The sequence below is a fragment of the Chionomys nivalis genome, chromosome 5 (genome assembly GCF_950005125.1).
Source record: "Chionomys nivalis chromosome 5, mChiNiv1.1, whole genome shotgun sequence".
Classification (NCBI taxonomy): domain Eukaryota; kingdom Metazoa; phylum Chordata; class Mammalia; order Rodentia; family Cricetidae; genus Chionomys; species Chionomys nivalis.
The window spans coordinates 106,116,721-106,124,855 of NC_080090.1; positions in this window are offsets into that span (position 1 = coordinate 106,116,721).

Genomic DNA, 8,135 nt, shown 5'->3' on the forward strand with positions numbered 1-8,135 from the left:
AGAGAGACATACATGGATCTAATGTACATCGGAAGTAGAAAAAGACAAGGTCTCCTGAGTAAATTGGGAGCATAAGGGCCATGGAAAAAGGTAGAAGGGGAGGAAAGAAGAAAGGAAGAGTGTGGATAAAAATATGTAGCTCAATAAAAACAATTTTTAAAAAAGGAAAAAGAAAGCAGTTAAATACTTTGAGTGCTGGCCAAACTAGTAGAAGCATAGAACACAGTGGGTTGAGTGTGATACAAATTGTGAGTACCTGAATCAAGAGTTAGGATGTGGCTTTATAAATTGGTCCTGTGATATTTTGGTGATGAATATGGGTGCTTTTTGCTCTTGTCTGAAAAGTCTGCCTGAAGCTGAAGTGAAGAGTTTTGTATTATTCCATTGGCAGAAAAAATCTCAAAACAGCCTAGACTATCATGTAGTTGTTACTGTAACTGTAATAAAGAAAAAGAGCAAGTTAAAATACAAAATGTAAAATATGTGGAGAAAAGGAGCACCAGGACAGTTTCAGGACAGCCCAGCTTAGGCAGTGAAGGAAACCATGGAAAACAGAAAGCTGGTGAAGGTATAACTTAAGGAGAAGGTCATGGTCCAATCGTAGCATGCAGCACAACTTGCTAACTCTGACCACGTCTCTCCGGCTTTAAAATCAAGGACAGAAGAAAGGTATTATGGAACCTTTCTCTGTGACTTAAGGAAAGCTGCTGAGGTCAGGCATGTGTCATGGGTGTCCTTGAATTGAGGTCTAGAGAGACCATTGGGTGAAGATTTTAAGGAGAAGTTTGGATGCCTTGGAAACCCCAAAGTGTTAGAGACGCAAAGACCATGGAATACCTGCCAAGGAGAGCTGCATCCAGGGAATTGAACCAGCCAAAGAGAACCATGTTGCAGTCTACATAGCTGAAAGGAGTTAGAGATCTGAAGAGCATTTTGACATCAGACTTGAAGATGAAAGTTTGGACTTTGTCAAGCTGGTTTTTATTCTAAATCTGATTCAGTATATTCTCACTATGCTTGCTTCCTAATGTTTTGGAATAGTAATGTATATCCTGTGCCGTTATATATTGAAGTATGTGATCTGTGTTTTTGATTTTGATTTTATAGTTATGAGATTTTATGCATTTCAGAAGAGACTTCAGACTTTAGACTTTAAAATATTGTTGAGACTGTGAAAGACTATGGGGACTTTGAAGTTGGACTAAATTAAGTTCTCATTATGATATGGTTAAAAACGTACAAGAGTCAAGGAATGGGATGTGGTAGTTTGAATGCAATTAGCCCCCATAATCTTATAGGGAGTTGTACTGTTTGTAGGTTTGGTCTTGTTGAAATATGAAGTACATGTGGCTTTGTTGGAGGAAGTGCGTCACTGGAGGGTGGGCTTTGAGAGGTCTCCTTTGCTTAAGATACTTCCCAGTGTCCCAGTGCACTTACTTCTGCATGAGTCAGGATGTTAGAACTCTCAGCTACCTCTCCAGCACCATGTCTCCCTGCACACTTCCATCTCTCACCCTCATGATACTCTGAAACTCTGAACTGTAAGTCACCCAATTAAGTGTTTTTTAAAAGAATAGTCTGTAGTTGTGATGTCTCTTCACAACAACAGAAACCATAACTAAGACAAAACCATAAACTGAAACACTTTTATGTTCTACCTTTAACCTGGTGTGATACAGTTTCAGAAATGTTGGTGGCTAGGTGATTACAGAGAGTGTTCTTGAAGAAACCCTGGACCACCCCACCCTAGTGACTGTATCATTTGTAAATTTTAAGGGATCATTGGACTGAGTAGAATGAGTATGGTAAAGATGGGTAATTGAGGGAAGCCTGACCCATAAAACTGTGAGCAGTCCAAGACCAGGGTGGTTTCCAAGAGTCTGAGAATCACATTTGTAGGTATGGAACCTTCCATTCTGTATAAGCACAATGATATTCAAACTACAAGTCCCAGAATCCCAGGGCTTCTATCAGCTAATCAGAAACTGAATTGATTGTTCAGGAATTGGAAGAGCAATGATATGTGAATATCTTTGTTTAAGGACCATCTGTCTTCCATATACCTACAAAAAGAATCTAATACATTTTCATAGACTTACCTGCTATCTAAATATTCTTCTTAGCAATATTCATGTATTTTACATGCTTTACTATATTATTATTATTATTATTATTATTATTATTATTATTATTATTATTAATTTGGTAGCTCTGCCGGTCGTGAACTCTGTAGACCAGAATGGCCTTAAACTTTCCATGGCCATGAACCGTATCCTAAGTGCTTGGATTATAGGAGCAGATCACCATGCTTGTCTTCTAATTAATTTCTTAAATATTGATACTGAGAATCCTTTATTATCAGTTTCAGATAGTTATCTTTTGTCTGAAGGTGGTTGAAAAATGATAGTCTAGGGCAGGAATCATTTTCTCATTCTCTTTGTGTGTGGGGGGGTGTCCATGTTCATATTTGTACAGGTCTTCATGTGTCTGCATGCTTGTGCAAGAGAGAACTCAATCTTGGCTGCCATTCCTTATGTGCCAATCACTTTGAATTTTTTGAGACAGCATCTCTCACTGGCCTGGTATTTATATAATAGGATAGACTAGGTAATTATCAAGCCTCAGAGATGTCCAAATTCTGCCTCACTAGCACTGGGATTAGAAGCTTCCTTACATGGATTCTGGACATTGAAGTCAGGCCTTCATGATTTCTAAGAGACTGATCTTGAACTCATAGGGATCCACCTCCCTCTCTGTGTGTGTGTGTGTGTGTGTGTGTGTGTGTATAAAACTTTTTCTTTCTTCTTTATTTTTTATTGGTCACATTTTTGGTTTCCAGTTAACTAACAATCTACCTAGCCCCAGGTGCTGAGACTTTTCATTTTATGCCTTTTATACCCATAGTATACTTCTAGATTTGAAATCCATTTGACCACAATTTTATCCATTTTAACTTAAACTGAATTTAATTGTTGCTGTTAATGTTCAATTCCTGTGCTATAATCTGTTAATAATGTTGGTTCTTCTGCCAGTGGATTTTTCTGTCTTTCTGTCAATAATCAGCTGAGTGTATTTGTTTTAGTCCTTCTTTGATCCGCGTTCTTCTAACGACCTAAATGTCAATTGATAAAATAATGCCACATAATCATTGGTATAATAGTTACAAAAGTTTTGAAACTGAATATATGAGAAATTCTTTCCTGCTACTAATTCTTTATTTACTGATTTTTCCTGTGTGTGATGTGTCTGTGTGAGAATGCATTGTGTGTGAAAACACAGATGTCTGTGTGGAGGTCACAGAGTAATCTCAGACTTAAGGAATAAAGTCCAGGACATGCCAAGATGGATAGTCTCACTGATCTTATCAACCATCTAACTCTGAAGATCCTCTAAGACTAGTATTACAGTTCACTTATCCTGGCCTCTAGAATGCAATTGCATGGGCTCCTGGGGATCTGAACTCCTATCCTTAAATTTGCAAGAAAAAATTCTTTGACTTCTTATCCAGTTCCCAAATATCACTATGCTTTTTTCTTTTTTTTTAATTTTTTTTATTTTTTTATCACTATGCTTTTTTTTTTTTTTTTTGGTTTTTCGAGACAGGGTTTCTCTGTGGTTTTGGAGCCTGTCCTGGAACTAGCTCTTGTAGACCAGGCTGGTCTTATCACTATGCTTTTTAAAAGTTATTTTAAATACTGTAACCCCTCTACACTTCCATATAAAATCTCACATAATTTTGACTAGGACTTAAAAATTATTTCTGATATTTTAGTTAGAATTGTATTGATATTTAGGTGAAAAAAGAGAAAACTGACATTTTTAATATGTTGGGTTTCAAAAGTACAGTACCATATATGGTCCCATTTTTTATACTTTTACCTTTTAATAGCATTATGTTGATTTCATCACAACAATCTTTACACACACTTCTTTCAGTAATTATAACTGGTTCCGTTTATTATTGCTATATTTGTTTTGTGTTTTGGGATGGTCTCATGTCCTGGCTGTCCTTAAATTCGCTACATAGTTAAGGCTGACATTGTACTCCTGATCCTCCTGCCCCTATTTCTCCATTATTGAGGTTACACCATACCTACCAAACAACTGATTTTTAAAAATTGGTTCTGAAGACTGCCCTTCCTCATGGACAAATGTACAGAACTGATTACCAAAGACAACACTTCTCTAAATAAGCTTTTCCAAACTAAAATTGAAAAAAATATTTAGAAATTGGGAAAACATTGTGTTTTTTCCTTTGGTCATTTTGGGTTCTGATTACCCTATTACCACATAACCAAGTATCCCAAACTTATGTGTCTATGTGGAAGTATGTGTACATAAGATGATCCCAGAAGACATCCTCACGCCAGTCTCTAGGGCATCTACTTCTATGTGTGTGGACATAGAGATGACAGAGGACAATCCCAAATACAGGTTCTTGTTTGTCTTTCTTGTCATTTAAAGTTTTTTAAAAAATTTGAATGTAGCCGGGCGGTGGTGGCGCACGCCTTTAATCCCAGCACTTGGGAGGCAGAGGCAGGCGGATCTTTGTGAGTTCGAGACCAGCCTGGTCTACAAGAGCTAGTACCAGGACAGGCTCCAAAACCACAGAGAAACCCTGTCTCAAAAAACCAAAAAAAAAAAAAAAATTTGAATGTATGTATATGTTTGTGAGTGTGTTCATGGCACATGTGTAGATTGCCTTTGGAGGTCAGAAGAAGGGTGTTGGACTCTCTGGAGTTGCAGGTACTACTGGGAACCAAATTCAATTCATGTCTTAACTGATGGCCAGACACCTAAGAGTAGCAAGTACTCTTAATCAGTGAGTCATCTGTTTATCTCCCACCATGCTTATTGAGACTAGTTGTGATAGCTTTAATTATGTTTCAAAGGTGAGTAACTTCTCAATGAAGTACATATATATATATATATATCTGATAGTCTTACATCTTTCATCAGAAGACTGTTGCATTTTTGTTTTACACTTTAAGTTGGCCCTATTCTTTTTAGTTCTAAATAAGATATTTTCACAGCCTCTATGATGTCCTTCAAGTGTAGAGCTGCATTTCTGACTGTATAGAAACCTCTGTGTGCAGATATGGTATCTTGGCCTCTAAGATGATTTCCATGAGCAGAAATGAGTCCAATTTCTACAGTGGTCTCCTTGGCCAACAATGAGATCCCATGTCCATTATGTTTTTCATGAACACTGATGGAATATTAGTTCTCTGAAGGCCTCCACAGGCATTGCTGGAATTCTGACTTTGTGATATTTCAGGGAATCATTGTACTATGTGTCTGCTGCATCTTGAAACATTAGGAAAGACCTCTTACTGTTGCTCATGAAGTCTGTTCAGACTTTCTAGTAGATATGCACTACTACAGGGCAAAAGCGGTCTTCGTCCATCCTGATGAGTCCTGATCATTCAGACTTTTAGGAAAAAGGAATGCATTGAAAGCAGTTCTGCAGATGTTTGATTTGCTGCTTCTTAAAATTTCTGTCTTTTAAAAGCTAAAGAATATGACTTTAAAAGGAATATTAACTCACTGGTAACCAAGTTGCCTTTTCCTCAACCAGGAAACTGAATCAGCTTTAAACTGTGTCATTCTTTGGGTTCTAATTCCCCTTGCCATCTTGAAGTCCTGTTCTTCCTACATCTACCTTCTGAGTGCAAGGATTACACGCATGCACCACACATCTAAAATGTGAAATGATGCAAAATTCAAGAAGTCATTGTTTTTTACTGCTGAGTAGTACTCTAATATTTATATATTCCATACTTTCTTCATCCATTCTTCCATTGAAGGGCGTCTAGGTTGTTTCCAGGTTCTGGCTATCCTGAGTGAGGTAAGCCAGACCCAAAGAGAGGAACATGGGATGTACTCACTCATATTTGCTTTCTAACCATAAATAAAGGACATTGAGTCTATAATTCGTGATCCTAGAGAAGCTAAATAAGAAGGTGAACCCAAAGAAAAACATATAGGCATCCTCCTGAATATTAAACTTCATCAGGCGATGAAAGGAGACAGAGACAGAGACCCACATTGGCGCACCAGACAGAAATCTCTAGGTCTAAATCAGGAGCAAAAGGAGACAGAGCACGAGCAAGAAACTCAGGACCGTGAGGGTGCACCCACACACTGAGACATTGGGAATGTTCTATCGGGAACTCACCAAGACCAGCTGGCCTAGGTCTGAAAAAGCATGGGATAAAACTGGACTCTCTGAACATAGCAAACAATGAGGACTACTGAGAACTCAAGAACAATGGCAATGGGTTTTTGATCCTACTGCACGTACTGGCTTTGTGGGAGCCTAGGCAGTTTGGATGCTCACCTTACTATACCAGGATGGAGGTGGGTGTTCCTTGGACTTCCCACAGAGCAGGGAACCCTGATTGCTGTTAGGGCTGACGAGGGAGGGGGACTTGATTGGGGGAGGGGGGAAATGGGAGGTGGTGCTAGGGAGGAGGCAGAAATCTTTAATTAATTAATTAATTAAAAAAATAAATAAAATGTGAAATGATGGGCTTTTTCCCATCACTAATCAACAGGGCTTTGTGTATGCTAGGTAAAACACCCTACTATCTAAGCCACACCGACTATCATGCTGTTTTTTTCTTCTTTAACCACATGGTTGAAATGCTAATATGCAATTAGTTCCTCATAAGAAAAGATGAAAGGAAAGAGGCCCTACTGTTCATTCTCAAAGGCATGGCTTTTCTTTTTTAACAGGTTCTCAAATCATTTTAATGTGATACTCTCTTTCATCTTCACACTTGCAATTTTATTGCCTCAGCAGCATCTCAGGCCCATGCATCTCCAGGTCACCCTTCCCTAAAATAGGGTCCAGTGAGGCTTCTGAGCTCTCATGGTATCATTTCCCTGCTTTTCTCGAATTGCTTCTTTTTTTTATTCCAGGATTTGGATTTGCTCTTAGTTCATTTCTTAAAACCAGGGTATAATAACTAATGCTTATATCCCCTAGTTCTCCTCGATCTTCAGCTATTTATTCTTTATCCAAGACAAGGTCCAATAAACGACTTCTCTTCAAGGGCTGTTGGCTTATATCATCAGAGGGATGTTGAAAAAGAAAGGGAGGACAGGGCTTTGGTAACAGCTCAGTTGCTAAACAGTTTGCCTTGCAAACATGAAGTTCTCAGTTTAAACACCAGAACTTACATAACAAGCTAAGTGTGGTGACATGCACTTGTAATCCCTGCTCTGGGAAGGCAAGGGTATCTAGATCTTTGAAAGTTTTATACTATCCTAGTCTCAGAATTCTAGGACAGCCAAAGTTTCAAAGTGAGAATCTGTGTCCAAAACAACAACAACAAAAACATAAAAATACCAAGAAAAGCAAAAGATATCAAAAGATGGTTCTCTGTTCCCTCAACACTAAAATTAAATTATTCATGATAAGATGATTGAGTATTGGAATAAGCAAGCTCATCACATGCTTTTTGATGAGGGCTGGAACCTTGAAACCCCAGCGCTGCCTCTTCCTTGAGGCTAGACTCTCATAAATGCTAAGGAATTGGCTGGATCCAGCCATCAATGCCACAGCTTTAGTCCTAGTCATATCGCTTAACAAATTAAAGACTCAAGTCATCAGAAAAAAAGAGATATACAGCAAAGATAGACTCAAAGATAAATAAAACCTCTAAACTGTTTAAAAATATATATAGCCCAAGGAAATAAAAAAATAAAGTCCTTAAAATAAAAAAGAGAGAGTAGTTGCATGTGGTGGCAAACACCTTTAATCCCATCACTTGCAAGGTAGAGGCAGACAGATCTCTGTGAGTTCAAGGACAGCCTGGTTTACAGAGTGATTTCCAGGATGAAGATACACAGAGAAACCCTCAAAAAGCCAAGAATTGAAAATAAAAAGAGTTTAAAATAAAGTCACATAAAGATGGAAAACACACAGGAAATCTGGATACTGTATATTATTATGTTCTTTTTGAATTGTTTAAACAGCTTCTAAAATATATTTATTTATAAATGCTACTGAATTAATTAAGATAGGTATTTTTAAAATATGTTTACTTCAAAATTGAAGTAAAAAAGAATGTTACCTTGGAGCAGAGGTTTTTCTTTTGTTTCCACACAAAATGAGAGGCTGTGGATTG